Source organism: Bos taurus, chromosome 2, assembly GCF_002263795.3.
Source record: "Bos taurus isolate L1 Dominette 01449 registration number 42190680 breed Hereford chromosome 2, ARS-UCD2.0, whole genome shotgun sequence".
NCBI lineage: Eukaryota > Metazoa > Chordata > Mammalia > Artiodactyla > Bovidae > Bos > Bos taurus.
This window is the reverse complement of record NC_037329.1, coordinates 14,027,803-14,044,348: the sequence shown is the minus strand read 5'-3', so window position 1 is coordinate 14,044,348 and position 16,546 is coordinate 14,027,803. Positions and strand designations below refer to the sequence as shown.

At 38.3% G+C, this 16,546-nt stretch overlaps 1 long non-coding RNA gene across 1 annotated transcript; it reads left to right on the top strand.

Moving 5' to 3' along the window:
- The first annotated feature begins 9,528 nt into the window (after window positions 1-9,528).
- On the top strand, window positions 9,529-13,305 carry LOC132343572 (uncharacterized). Its single transcript, XR_009492470.1, has 2 exons — window positions 9,529-11,153; window positions 13,089-13,305. It is a non-coding gene; the product is annotated as an uncharacterized lncRNA (long non-coding RNA).
- Window positions 13,306-16,546: the final 3,241 nt, after the last annotated feature.

Here is a 16,546-nt window from a genome sequence, read left to right as displayed (position 1 = left end):
GCACATCTCCTAAATATATAACTACATATAAAGTCACCAGGGAAGTACCAAATATAAAACTACATATCAATATTAAAGACAATTTTTACACAATACTAAAAAATGCAAAGCAAAAAAATGAAAGTTATCCATAACCCTTTGCTGGGGACCAGCCCCAGCTGATCCAGGGTATTCGAAGGAGAGACGGCCTAGGCGACTATTTATATGCTAATTAGAGATATAGAGAACAATAGAATGAAGATAGCTCAGTAGGAAAATTCAGTGGAGAAAAGAAGCTGAGTAGCTTGGTTTACGCGGGAGACCAATAAAACTTCAAGACAAGAAGTTTGCACCACTTACGTAGGCCGCAGGCGCCCTCTCGAATAGCGGAAGGTGCCTCACCCTAGACACCTTCTCGAGTGGGTCTTAGAAGCCCAGGCATAATTAGTAAGCGTGGTGGGTTCTGCGCTCCAGATGGAGACTCAGCTGGAAGTTAAAGGGAAGAATGACATGGGGAGACCAAGCGTTGGTGAACAAGGCCTGTAGCTTTATTTTTAACAGGGGCTTTTATACCCTAAGTTACACATAGAGGATAATAGGGGATGCAAAGTCAGCAGTCTTTGATTCTTATCAAAAACCAAGGTTTCTTTCCTGCAAATTTATCGTATACAAATGGTTTAGGTGATTTACATCATCTTCTGGCCAGAAGGCCTACTAACATTTTATGACTCTTGACAAGGACTTATCAACAAAGACTTATTTTCTCTAAGAGTAATTATTTTAAGGTTTGGCACCATCTTCCAAAGATAAAATTGCATTCCTATAGGGCGGATGTGTAATGGGTTTACAACAAAGGAAAGAATTTATTACCTTAAGGGTCTAAAGTTACTAACACCAAGGCCACTACTTATTTTTCTCTATATACCAACTATTAATTAATACACATTCAAGGATACAATTCAGGGGATGTGAAAACTTGGCAACAAGCATTGACTCATCAATGAAATCCTTTACTAGTTTATTCTGACAGTTTTTAACTCTCTGAGAGGCTCTAAGCTATTTGAATATCTTAAGCTTCCCATGCCTCTGGAGGCTAGGAGACTGTAAACAATCGTATGCATAGCTGCAGGAGTCCGGGTAAACTTGTCAGGCGAGTTAGAGAGCCATCTGAGGGGTTTGGATTTAAACACTCCTAATTGCCCAGGAACTTTATTAATTGGAGCTGTAAGTTAACTCTTTGACAGAGAGAGAGCGAGATGGTGGTAGGGGACAGCCCCCAGTAAAGTCAGAGGTGAGAGCACAAAGCAATAAAGTAGGCAGACTCTGGTTTTTTGGGGGAAAATGCTCGAGAATATCCGGGCAGACTCCTGAGGCTCGATCCCGCCTTTGCGTATGCCGAGCCTCCTTCCTCATGACCTTTGTCATGAGCAGAATGCCTCACCAGCTCCCGGCAACCCTTAGAGAAAATAACCACTAAAAATTAGATTATGATATAGAAGTTTATAAGATTGTGTACTCCTTTATACTTTTAAAATTTTACCATAAACATTTTCCTATTACCTTAACTTTACTTCAAAATTGTCCATCTAACTGCTGCATAGTATACCATCATTAGATTGTACCATAATTTAGGCCATTCCCATTTATTTTTTACAATTTTCCTTTGTTTAAATAATCCACTAATGAACATTTTGGCATATCAGTGCTTTGTTGCATCCCTATTTCTTAAGATAAATTTGTAGAAAAAATTTGTGTTGAGTTATAAATCTAGTATAATTTCCTTAACATTTATTCAAATGTATTCTCTCATCTGCAGTCTGTGAATGCTCCAATTTCAGAGTACCCTGACTAATAATGATAATAATTATCTACTTTTCTTTTGAATTATTACCAATATGATAAGCAAAAAATGTCTTTAATTTAAATTTGCTGTTGAGATTTTTTTGTACTAACTGTTTTGGGGTATTTTTTGGCTCTTTGTACCACTTTACCAAAATACTTGCTCTACTTTTTGTTCATTTTTCTCTTAGAAGGTTTACAATGTTTATTATTGATTTGTAAACATTCCTTATTTACATTTCTAGGGAAAACCACTAGACCGTTCAGGTATGATCTAAATCAAATCCCCTATGATTATATAGTGGAAGTTACAAACAGATTCAAGGGATTAGATCTGATAGACAGAGTGCCTGAAGAACTATGGATGGAGGTTCATGACATTGTACAGGAGGCAGTGATCAAGATCATCCCCAAGAAAAAGAAATACAAAAAGGCAAAATAGTTGTCCGAGGGGCCTTACAAATAGCTGAGAAAAGAAGAGAATCAAAAAACAAAGGAAAAAAGGAAATATATACCGATTTGAATGCAGAGTTCTAAAGAATAGCAAAAGAGAGATAAGAAAGCCTTCCCAAGTGATTAATGCAAAGAAATAGAGGAAAACAATAGAATGGAAAAGACTAGAGATCTCTTCAAGAAAATTAGAGATACGAAGGGAACATTTCATTCAAGGATGGGCACAATAAAGGACAAAAACAGTATGGACCTAACAAAAGCAGAAGATGCTAAGAAGAGGTGAAAACAATACACAGAAGAACTATACAAAAAAGATCTTAATGACCCAGATAACCACGATGGAGTGATCACTCACCTAGAACCAGACATCCTGGAATGCGAAGTCAAGTGGGCCTTAGAAAGCATCACTATGAACAAAGCTTGTGAATGTGATGGAATTCCAGTTGAGCTATTTCAAATCCTAAAAGATGATGCTGTGAAAGTGCTGCACTCAATATGCCAGCAAATTTGGAGAACTCAGCAGTGGACACAGGACTGGAAAACGTCAGTTTTCATTCCAATCCTAAAGAAAGGCAATGCCAAAGAATGCTCAGACTACTGCACAATCGCACTCATCTCACATGCTAGCAAAGTAATGCTTAAAATTCTCCAAGCCAGGCTTCAACAGTACATGAACCGTGAACTTTCAGATGTTCAAGCTGGATTTAGAAAAGGCAGTGGAACCAGAGGTCAAATTGCCAACATCTATTGGATGCTCAAAAAAGCAAGAGAATTCCATAAGAACACCTACTTCTGCTTTATTGACAACACCAAAGCCTTTGACTGTGTGGATCACAACAAACTGTGGAAAAGTCTTTGAGATGGGAATACCAGACCACCTTACCTGCCTCCTGAGAAATCTCTATGCAGATCAAGAAGCAACAATTAGAACTGGACTTGGAACAACAGACTGGTTCCAAATCGGGAATGGAGTACGTCAAGGCTGTATATTGTCACCCTGCTTTTTAAACTTACATTCAGAATACATCATGTGAAATCCTGGGCTGGATGAAGCACAAGCTGAAATCAAGATTGCTGGTAGAAGTATCAATAACCTCAGATACACAGATGACACCACTCTTATGGCAGAAAGTGAAGATTAACTAAAGAGCCTCTTGATGAAAGTGAAAGAGGAGAATGAAAAAGTTGGCTTAAAACTAACCATTCAGAAAGCTAAGATCATGGCAACTGGTCCCACCACTTCATGGCAAATAGTTGGGGAAACAGTGGAAACAGTGACAAACTTTATTTTGGGGGCTCCAAAATCACTACAGATGGTGACTGCAGCCATGAAATTAAAAGACACTTCCTCCTTGGAAGAAAAGGTATGGCCAACATAGACAGCATATTAAAAAGCAGAAACATTACTTTGACAACAAAGCTCCCTCTATGTCAAGGCTATGGTTTTTCCAGTAGTCATGTATGTATGTGAGAGTTGGACTCTAAAGAAAACTGAGTGCTGAGGAATTCATGCTTTTGAACTGTGGTGTTGGATAAGAGTCTTGAGAGCCCCTTTGTCTGCAAGGATATCCAACCAGTCAATCCTAAAGGAAACCAGCCCTGAATATTCATTGGAAGGACTGATGCTGAAGCTGAAGCTTCAATACTTTGGCCACCTGATGCGAAGAACTGACTCACTGGAAAAGACCCTGATGCTGGTGAGAGGGTAACAGGCAGGAAGGCCAGGGGTCTCCAAATGGAGGAAATAGGCTGCAAGTATCAGACATTTTTAATCTCTCTCTTAATCAGCAGGAAGAAACAAACTAGTGTTACATTTTTTTTCCCCTTCTCTATACAAACTTAAAAAAAGTTTTCTCTTAAAATTCTTTGTTTCCATAATGACACCTGATTCCACCTGAACTTAACTTTTCTCATACCTTGAGCTAACCAGTGCATTTTTCTTATGGAAATGTTTGTGTAAGCTATGTTGATGTACTTTGCATTTACCCCACACTCTGTCTTCAAGTCAGTTCTGCCTAAAGGCTCAGAACCGACTTGACAAACCAGTATGTTATACTCATACATTGTTCTCATCATCTATGTTGATGAAACTATATATTTGTATGGGAATCTGCCTTTCTTCAAGATCCATGTCAGTCGTTTTATGGCCCAGGATGACTCACCTGGTGCCAAGATTATCTCAAAATGCATCTTGTCAGTGAGGGACCTAGTGCCATTCTCTGAGTTTTGAAACATTTGCTTTCTTTAATTAGCAGACTGCTAGTAGCTATAGAACATCCAGCTAAAGACTAGCAGGGGGGTATTCTTTCTGCCCCCTTCTGATGTCGGGACTTCCCTGGTGGCTCAGACAGTAAAAGCATCTGCCTACAATGCAGTAGACCTGGGTTCGATTCCTGGGTTGTGAAGATCCCCTGGAGAAGGAAATGGCAACCCATTCCAGTATTTTTGCCTGGAAAATCCCATGGACGGAGGAGCCTGTCAGGCTACAGTCCATGGGGTCCAAAGAGTTGGACACGACTGAGCGACTTCACTTCCCTTCACTTCTTCTGATGTCTATGTCAGAAGCTTTCTCTATCTCTTTTATACTTTAATAAAACTTTATTACACAAAAGCTCTGATCAGTCAAGCCTCGTCTCTGGCCCCGGATAGAATTCTTCTCCTCCAGAGGCCAAGAATCCTGGCATCTTTCATCGTTCAGCCACAACCTTTCACTGGGAAAGATTGAGGAGAGGAGGAGAAGGGGATGACAGAGGATGAGGTTGTTGGATGGCATTTCCGACTCAATGGACTTGAGTTTGAGTAAGCTCCGGGAGCTGGCAATGGACAGGGAAGCCTGGTGTGCTGCAGTCCATGGGGCCGCAAAGAGTCGGACATGACTGAGCAACTGAACTGAACTGACATGTTCTTTAGGTATTTATATTAACCTCTGGTCTGTCGTGAATGTTTAGTGCATTTAGTGCATGCAAGTATTATTTTAGTTGACCTTGTGTAGTTTTCATTATATTTTTTGGTGTCAGTTTTCTATGTAGTCAGATCTGTCTGTCTCTTCTTTGTGTTTCTCCCATTGTTCTTTTGCCTTCCAGGTTTTCCCCCATATCAGTAGCAAATACTTAATGACTTCAATTTTATTCTAATTGATTGATAGTTTCATTTTATTTATTTAATAATTTTTATGGAATTTATGTGTGTTTACATGAAAAGCACACATCTAGCTATTTTTTCTCAAAGATTTCACCCAAAGTCCAAAACCATTTTTTGAATATTTTCTTCAGCTCTCACTGATTTGTATTGTGCCTTTTATCAAACATTTTATTTTTTAACACATACTAGTATTTTGTCCCTGAAGCGTCTGTACTATTTTATTGTTCTGTCTGCCTGATATATAAGTCTCACAGATAGTTACTAATAAGATATTGATGCATTTTAAACTATATTTAATAGATATTATTTTCAAATGCCTTTTCCAGGTATACATCTCTATCAATGTTGCATCAATATTTCAATAATTATGCTCATTTTATCAATAAGGAAACAGGTCGAAGAGATTGAACCCTATGGCTAGTACATGACAGAGTCAGAATTTAAATCTAGTATGTAATTCCAAACTGTGTGTGTGTGTTCACTTACTCAGTTGTGTCTGACTCTTTGCAACCCCATGGGCTGTAGCCCACCAGGCTCTCTGTCCATGCATTTTTCAGGCAAAAATACCGGAGTGGGTTGCCATTTCCTACTCTAGGGAATCTTCCAGACCCAGGGATCAAGCCCAAACTCACATCTCTTGTGTCTCCTGCACAACTGACAGGCAGATTCTTTACCACTGTGCTACTTGGGAAATTTTTAATTCCAAAACTAGTTACTCTTAAGTTTTGTTTGTTTTTTTTTTTTTTTTTTTAATGAAAGGGAAGCTTTCTTTAATTTTTTTTTTTTACTGAAATAAAGTTGATCTACAATGTTGTGTTAGTTTCAGATGTATAGTAAGGTAAGTCAGTTTTACATACATATATATATATATTCCTTTTTTACATTTTCTTCCATTATAGGTTATTACAACACATTGAGTATAAAGTAGTTCCTTGTGCTATACAGTAGGTCCTTGTTGGTTATCTATTTTATATATAGTAGTGTGTATATTTTAATCCCCAACTCCTAATTTATCCCTCACCTGCCCCTTTTCCCTTTGATAAGCATGAGTTTGTTTTCTATGTCTGAGTCTATTTCTGTTTTATAAATAAGTTCATTTATATAATTTTAGATTCCACATATTAATGGTATCATGCAATATTTTCTTTCTCTATCTGGCTTACTCACTGTGCTAATCTCTAGGTCCATCTTCTTTACTCTTCTTTTTAAAGCAATCTAGTTTAAAAACAAGTTGAGGTCAAGAGAGAAGAACATGAAATCTTCTAACAGAGAACCAGACAGACAGACAGGAGGGAGAGGTGGACATTGGTCAGAAACTTCTACATCAGACCTTATACATGAGATAGATAACAGATTCTGGTCAATTCGTCATTTTCTTTAGTTTACTGTTGAGTGTCCTCCAGTGAGCAAATGCTTCTTCCTCAGGATCACTTGGCAGGCCAAGGCCTCCACTTGGGCCTTGCTCCAGACTTGAGCAGTCTCCTCATATGTGAGCTTGAGTTTCTTTCCTGAATGGGCCTGCAGTGTCTGGTATCTCTAGCCTTCCTTTTCAATTTTTTATGTGTAATCCTCAACACACTACGTCAGGTATCTTCAGTGAGGAAAGCATTTTGCTGGTGGCATCATCAGAGAAGATGCCTAGAGGCCTAGAGAAGATGCACAGAGGCTAGAAATTCTAGCCTCATGTGCCACACCTGGAAGGGTTGACTTTTTGGCCATGGGCCTTTCCCTTCTGAGTCCTTCCAAAGGACAGCAGCCACATTCACAGAAGCAGAAGTGTCGAGCAGGGAAGGAGTCAAGCTGGGTAGGTCTGCTTGGGGCCCTACCTCTCTACTGGCCTCTGAGGACCCTCCAGTTCTGTCTTGGGACAGCATCCCTGAAGGGTCTTCTAGGAATTAGAAGGTGAGTGTTATGTGTTTATGGAGGGTGTGTCTGAAGAATAAGAACCAGATGTTGGTCTTTGGAGGTGCCATTTGTTTAGAAAACACCCTGGACCTGTGAGAGCTTGAGGTGTCCAGGCCACGCAGGGCAGCCCAGTCTGACTGCAGGAAGCCTGTCTTCAAAGGCTGGTTTCATGTACCCTGGAGGGGGTTGCCCCACTGCTGTTTCTGGAGAATTCCTTTGGTCATTTTGGTGTCTACTTGATTCTTTCTGGGTCCAGATTTGAGGGGAGTTTTCTAACCCAGTGGTGTCTTCAAAGCAAAACAAGCCTGAGGCTCACTTCTCATGCTTGAATGTTAAATCCTGTGCATCTGTACCCTTCAAAGGAAATTGAAAAGTCCTCTAGCTTTGCCTGCATTCTTGGATGGCAAACTCTGCATCAGAAAAAGAATAGATGCTCTTACTGTAAGTGCTGGTGGTGAAAACAGAAAATCGCAATTTTTCATACTTCTGTCACCAGGGACAGTTTTGTCATTTAAGGTCTGCAGACCCATTCAGCCCACTTGCTGAGGGGCCGAGTATCGAGCAGGGCTGAGCTCCTTAAATTTATTGCATTGTCTCTGGTCTGTCTCAGCTTGTTGCTAGTTCTGTTTTATATTTCATTGCTTTTATGCTTTCTTACTTTCCCATTATCTAATCTTTGCTGTTTATCAGAAAACTATTCATTTTTTATAATTCATATTATCCAAATAACAATTTTATATTAGTTCTGATTTTTTAGTTAGTTATCTTGGAGCTTTAGGTAGTTTAGGTAATCCTGCCAGCTATGGAAAATTATCTTTTGCCTTCTCTTTTGCAATATGTTTTTAAGTTTCTGTATGTTAACCTGTGGTACATAATTAATTTCTCAACTATTCTTGGTGAGCATTTAGGTTGTTTTAAATTTAAATGAAAAAAAAAAATCACCCATTTTTCTTGTTCATGTAGTGATTCTCATGTCCTTGAGACTTATCCTCAAAATGTCAACCTTAAGTCACATTCCTATGGCTGTGTTACAAATCACTAACTGACCCTTATGAAGAATGAATTGCAAATGAATATTTCTTGGATTCAGAAAAATTACACTTTTTTTTCTGTAAAGATCAAAGAAATACTTTCCTTCTGGATGTCAACAATCTGCCTTTAAAAAAAAGCAGAAATTAACACAACCTTGTAAACCAACTATACTTCAATTAAAAAAAAAAAAAGGCAGAAATTTAGGCCCACTGAAAATGGTCAAGTGAACAGTCAAAAATAGAGATTAAAGGACCCTGCTCATCTTCATTGATATTAGAATGAGCTGAATGATGGCATTTGTACAGTTGTGACTGCAAGATTAATGTGCTATTTGCAATGTTGTAATCTGTACACATAAGCAGATTACACCCTAAATTTACACTTCTTTTATTATTGTGATTTATATCAACCAAAAACTTAGTAAGTATAATGTCATTAAAAAGTCTTAATTTTTCTAAAATATCATAAAAGAGGCATTTATTTTTCTGTTTAGGCACATATCATGTGCCTACTCACTTTTAGCATAATTTTAGTATATTATATTCTTTTACTACATTTGTAACAGTTTACAGAATATTATAAAAAATTTTTTCCATCTCTAAAACACTAGTGCTTGATAGATCTTTGGTTCAAGAAATATTTATTTAATAATAGAAAATATTACAACCCACTCCAGTACCCTTGCCTGGAGAATCCCAGGGATGGGGGAGCCTGGTGGGCTGCTGTCTATGGGATTGCACAGAGTTGGACATGACTGAAACAACTTAGCAGCAGCAGCACAGAAAATATTAAGTGCCTACTATATGCTAATCATTGATTTGGGTGGTAAAGAAGATTGCCCAGCAGCAAAGAAGACCATCAAGAGTTGTAAGAAACAGGCAATAAACACAGTGAAAACTGCTTTGGAGAAAGAATAAAGTAATGTGACAGATTTTATATTCCAAATATTGGAGAATATATATCTCTCATCCCACATGTTCTTCTTACAATTAATATATTGACACTTGTCCATAAGGTTACAAGGCCTATACCCTTGAAGCTGGGTAAAATTTTGTAACTGCCCCAACTAACAGAAAACAGCAGAAGTGACATTGCCTGATTTCCCAAGGCCAGGTCATAAATGGTGATATGGCTTATGCCTCTCTTTATCTCTCTCTCTCTCTTTCTCTCAGAGTAATTGTTCTGACTGCCCTGAAGCCACCATGCAGGGAGACCTTATAGAGGAGAGAAAAGTAACTTAGGAAATCCAGCTGTTCCAGTTCCCAGTCTTTTGACCAGACCAGATGCCAGTCATGTGAATGAAGGCTGAGAGGTGACCCCAAAGACAACTGTCTGACTGCAACTTCATGAGAGACTCCAAGCCAGAACTGCCTAGCTAAGCTACTCTCAAATTCCTCACCTGTAGACACTGTGGGAGATAACAATGATTATTGTTGTTTTAAGCAGCTAACTTTTGATACAATTTCTGATACAGCCATAGAAACTGGGAGAAGCAGAGTAAAGGAAAAGACAGTGATAGGAGGGCATTAGATTTTATTGATAATCAGAAAGAGCTTTTCCAATAATGTAACACTTGAGCAGAGAATGAAAATGAAGTGAATGAAACCATGAAAAAGTCATGTTGCTGTTGTTTTTGGTCATATGCAACTCTCTTGCAACCCATGGACTGTAGCCTGCCAGGCTCCTCCATCCATGGGATTTCCCAAGGAAGATACTGTAGTGGATTGCCATTTCCTTCTCCAGGGAATCTTCCTGACCCAAGGATCAAACCAATGTCTCCTGCATTACAGGCAGATTCTTTACTATATTCCTTATCAGTCACTTGGGAAGCTTGAAGAAGCTATGTTCATATTCATAGAAAGAGAAATCCAAGCAGAGGTAACAGCAAATAAAAACATCCTGAGAAAAACAAAAGTGAACAAATGGGATCTGATTAAACTTAAAAGCTTTTGCACAGCGAAGAAAAATATAAGCAAGGTGAAAAGACAACCCTCAGAATGGGAGAATTAATAGCAAATGAAACAACTGACAAAGGATTAATTTCTAAAATACACAAGCAGCTCATACAACTCAATACCAGAAAAACAAACAACCCAATCAAAAAGTGGGGAAAAAACCTAAACAGACATTTCTCCAAAGACATACAGATGGCTAACAAACACATGAAAAAATGCTCAAAAATCGCTCATTATTATAGAAATGCAAATCAAAACTACAGTGAGCCATCACGTCACACTGGTCAGAATGGCCCTCATCAAAAAGTCTACAAACAATAAATGCTGGAGAGGGTGTGGAGGAAAGGGAACACTCTTGTACTGTCGGTGGAAATGTAAATTGATACAGCCACTATGGAAGACGGTATGAAGATTCCTTAAAAAATGAGGAATAAAACCACCATATGACCCAGCAATCCCACTCCTAGACATATACCCTGAGGAAACCAAAATTGAAAGAGATACATGTATCCCATTGTTCACTGCAGCGCTATTTACAATAGCTAGAACATGGAAGCAACCTAGATGTCCATCGACAGATGAATGGATAAAGAAGTTGTGGTAAATCTGCACTGTGGAATATTACTGTGCCATAAAAAGGAAAATGTTTGGGTCAGTTCTAATGAGGTGGATGAACCTAGAACCTATTACACAGAGTGAAGTACGTCAGAAAGAGAAAGATAAATACCGTATTCTAACACATATATATGGAATCTAGAAAAATGGTCCTGAGGATTTTATTTGCAGGGCAGTAATGGAGAAACAAACATGGAGAATAGACTTATGGACATGGGGAGAGGAGAGGAGAAGGTGAGATGTATGGAAAGAGTAACAGGGAAACTTACTGTACCATGTGTAAAGTGGATAGCAAACAGGAATTTGCTGTGTGGCTTGGGTAACTGGAGCAGGGGCTCTGTGTCAGCCTGGAGGGGTGGGATGGGGAGGAAGGTGAGAAGGAATATGTGTATACCTATGGCTGATTCATGTTGAGGTTTGACAGAGGACGGCAGGATTCCTTGGAGCAATTATCCTTAATAGAAAATAATTTTTTTTTTTTAAAGCATCCTGAAGCTAGGGATACTTGGCACACAGGACAACCAGCAAGGGGCTAGGTTGCTGGTGGAAACAAACTAGAGGATGAGTGAGTGGATTGATGCCAGGAGTTATATCCATGTAGAACCTTAGAGGCCTTTGAAAATTGGAAGGATTGTGTTCATGTGTGGGTGTGGTAGTTCAGTCACTCAGTCATGTCTAACTCTTTTGAGATCCCATGGACTGTAGCCCACCAGGCTCCTCTGTTCATGGGATTTCCCAGGCAAGAATACTGGAGTAGGTTGCTATTTCCTTCTCCAGGGAATCTTCCTGACCCAAGGATTCATCCTGCCTCTGTGTCTTCTGTATCTCAGGCAGATACTCTTTACTGACTTAGCCACCAGGGTGTAAATGGGACACTTTTGAAGAATTTTGAGTGAGAGAGTCAAGGCTTCTGATTTATGTACTAAAAGCACCCTCCGGTTGACTTACCCTGATATTGTCTCTCACTGACTTTGCTCCAACTATGCTAGCCTTTTTTCTGCTGATTAAACACGTATGTATGTGTGTTCAGTCACTCAGTCATGTCTGACTCTTTGAAACCTCATGGATTGTAACCCACCAGGCTCCTCTGTCCATGGAATTTCCCAAGCAAGAATAGTAGAGTGGTTTGCCATTTCCTACTCTGAGGGATCTTTCAGAGATTGAACTCAAGTCTCTTCATCCCCTGCATTGGCTGGCAGATTCTTTGCCACTGTACCACCTGGGAAGCCCCACTGATTAAACAAACATACAAAGCTCTTGCCTCATTTTTGAGATTCCTCTGCCTTTCATCAGTGCCTGTCTCATACCTTCAAATGTGTGCTGCTGTTGGTATCCTTGGTCTCTCTGTCCAACCAAAAATACCAGTCTGCTTCTGGTGACACTTTCAGTCACATCATCCTGTATTTTACTTTTTTGTGGCCTGTTGTTCTTTCTCCCATGTAAGCTCCACGAAAACAGGGACCATATCTTTCTTGCTTGTTGATATGCCTACAACACTTAGAACAGTGCTTGAAATAAAGTAAGTACTCCATCAATATTAGTTAAGTAAATGTCATGAACAACCATATCTTCCATAAATATTGTGAAGATTAAGTGATATAATGTATGAAAAGATATTGACCTACAGTTAATTTAGAGAATTTAGATTTTATTTCTTCTTCCCCAGTTTAACATTTTTTTTTAATTTTTTAAAAACCATATTTTTAAAATAGAGCAGAAACTTCATCTCTAATTTTATTTGCTTTGTGCAATATAAGCAAAATAGCTTAAATATTTTGCTCCTTTCAAATGTTCTGCTTTGAATTCCAAAATTAATCTAGTAATTATTCATACCTTACAAATGGACTCTAGACAACAGAAACCCTTCAATACATGTGAATAGAGATTTTTAAATCTAAATATTCATTGGAAATACTTTAGAACTAATACTGAGTTCAGCTTCTAACCCTACACCTTGTTGGTAATCTAATTTTGCTAGTCATCTTATGAATTTTTTATATTTGAATTTCTTAGTCTATAAATAAGAAGCCAAAGAGGTAAAGATAAACTCATATCTATTTCTAGCCTCACCATTTACCCATTCAGTAATCTTAGAGGAAATTATTACACTTAACATTTCTGGTTTCATCAACTATAATGCGCCACTAATAATAGAACTTGCTTCATTAGGTTGTCATGAAGTCACAGAGAGATAATGCGTGTAACATGGTCACCATGGTCCTTCACTGAAGAAAAGAGTCAACAAATGAGAACTATCATTACAAAATAAGGAGATTTAAGAAAAGCCACCCTGCCAAGCTTGGACTGTTCTTGTGAGGCTCAGCCTCTAATGTTTATGAAAAATTATTACACATCTAAATTACTTTTAAAGCCATTCCAGATTGACCATTAGGCCTATATTTGTTCATACTTAATTAATTTAACTGATAATAGAGTATTAATGCAATGAACATAGGAGAAACTCTAGAAGTATTTAGTTAGTTATGAATATTTATAGGCAAATCTGCTCTGACTTAATTACCTCCAAATGTTAGAAAAGGAAATATTAATTAAGTTTTAAAATCCCAAACTAACTACTGTAAATGAAGCTTTATGTGAATAGAGCAGGAAATGACTGCCTTAAGGCTGTGCCTGGACATTAAAACTCCTTTTCCAACTAATAAATCTATCAATTCTAAGTCCAAAGCTTCAAAATTAAAATCAATTTGAGGGTCATACATTGGGTATTTATAAATATTTACTGAAAATATTTTAAAACCTAGTGTAATTTATATAATTATAAAATACATTGCTTTTATTATATAATTTTTAAATTAGGTATTGTCTTTTCAAATTAGTTTGTCATTTTATAATATCTCAACATATAATTTCAGGAAAATATATTAAGTTAAAAACTCAACCTTAAATACTTCAGTATATGTTAACATATATTCTGTGATTATTTTTAACTATGATCAATTTAACAAAAAATAGATACATCTTTAGCCTTTATTTGACAGATGTATCTATGTATGTGCTTTAAGACAAAATTACTTTATAACCCTAGAGAAAATGCCAAATTTTTTTAACTGCTACCAAGTAATTTTATCAAGCAAATTTGGAATAAAAAAAATCACTAGGAATATATGAAAATATTTAATATGTATAAATTAAAATTCTTTGTAAGGTCAATGTAAGTGCTGCATATTCTATATAATATGTTAGTCATTCATTCTCTCAAGCAGAATCACGTTACCATCTGCTTCCAGATATTTATTCTTCTATACATTTTTAATGAGTACCATGCTAGTACTTCACTTTCACTTTGCACTTTCATGCATTGGAGGAGGAAATGGCAACCCACTCCAGTGTTCCTGCCTGGAGAATCCCAGGGATGGCGGACCCTGGTGGGCTGCCGTCTATGGGGTCGCACAGAGTCGGACACGACTGAAGCGACTTAGCAGCAGCAGCATCATGCTAGTTAGTTGCTATATGAAACTAATTTATGATCCAAATAATAAGCCTGACATAATTTTGGAATCAGGAAAGAAAAACTAAATGGTTTATGCATACATTAAATGTAATTTTTTTCAAATTTTGTAACCTGTTTGCTTATACTAATGACCTCATTAAGAGACTGTTAATGTTCACATTGTTACTATCAACCAGAATATGTGATTTTCCAGTCTCTTTCTCTCATTTGCTCAGTGTGAATTAAATTATATATAATACTTCATATATTCTAAATGTAAAACTTGATTGCATTCTTTTATTATTTCTATTTTTATTATTTGAGATTACTATGAATCTCATTTCTATTCTTTATAGTATATTTTATTATCCCATTAAAAATAAAATAACAATGCAAATAAAAATAAACTCAAAAATTGGGACCTAATTAAACTTAAAAATTTTTTGCACAGCAAGGAAACCATAAGTAAGACAAAAAGACAACCCTCAGAATGGGAAAAAATATTTGCAAATTAAGCAACCAATAAAGGATTAATTTCTAAAATATACAAACAGCTCACACAGTTCAACATCAAAAAACAAACAACCCAATCAAAAAATGGGCAGAAGTGCTAAACAGACATTTTTCGAAGAAGACATACAGATGACCGACAAACACATGAAAAGATGCTCAACATCAGTCATTATGAACAAATCAAAACTACAATGAGGTATCACCTCACACTGGTCAGAATGGCCATCATCAAAAACCCTACAAACAACAAATGCTGGAGAAGCCATTTATGGAGAAAAGGGAACCTTCTTTCACTGTTGGATGGGAATGTAAATTGATAGTGACCACAGAGAAGAGTAGGGAAGTTTTTTAGTTTAAAAAAAACTAAAAACAGACTACCAGATGATCCAGCAATCATACTACTGGGCATGCTGCTGCTGCTGCTAAGTCGCTTCAGTCATGTCCGACTCTGTGCGACCCCATAGACGGCAGCCCACCAGGCTCCCCCGTCCCTGGGATTCTCCAGGCAACAACACTAGGGTGGGTTGCCATTTCCTTCTCCAATGCATGAAAGTGAAAAGTGAAGTCGCTCAGTCGTGTCCGACTCCTGGCGACCCCATGGACTGCAGCCTACCAGGCTCCTCCATCCATGGGGTTTTCCAGGCAAGAGTACTGGAGTGGGGTACCATTGCCTTCTCCGACTACTGAGCATATACCCAGAGAAAACCATAATTCAAAAAGGCACATGCACCCCAACGTTGACTGCAGCACTGTTTACAACAGCCAGGACATGGAAGCACCTAAACGTCCATCAGCAGAGGAATGGATGAAGCTGTGGTACATGTACCCACTCCAGTGTTCTTGCCTGGAGAATCCCAGGGTCGGGGGAGCCTGGTGGGCTTCTCTCTATGGGATCGCACGGAGTCGGACACAACTGAAGTGACTTAGCAGCAGCAGCAGTGGTACATGTGGTACATGATGAAGATGAAGTTCATGTGGTACAATGGAATATTACTCAGTCATACAAATGAATATAATTGGGTCATTTGTAGAGATGTGGATAGACGTAGAGTCTGTTATACTGTAATGCAAAGGGAAGAAAATCAGAAAGAGAAAAGCAAATATCATATATTAACACATATATGTGGAATCTAGAAAAATGGTATTCAGTTCAGTTCAGTTCAATCACTCAGTCGTGTCCAACTTTTTGCGACCCCCATGAATTGCAGCATGCCAGGCCTCCCTGTCCAGCACCAACTCCCAGAGATCACTCAAACTCATGTCCATCGAGTCGGTGATGCCACCCAGCCATCTCATCCTCTGTCGTCCCCTTCTCCTCCTGCCCCCAATCCCTCCCAGCATCAGAGTCTTTTCCAATGAGTCAACTCTTCGCATGAGGTGGCCAAAGTATTGGAGTTTCAGCTTTAGCATCAGTCCTTCCGATGAACACCCAGGACTGATCTCCTTTAGGATGGACTGGTTGGATCTCCTTGCCGTCCAAGGGACTCTCAAGAGTCATCTCCAACACCACAGTTCAAAAGCATCAATTCTTTGGTGCTCAGCTTTCTTCACAGTCCAACTCTCACATCCATACATGACCACTGGAAAAACCATAGCCTTGATTAGACGGAAAAATGGTATAGATGATCTTATTTGCAAAACAGAAACAGAGACACAGATGTGG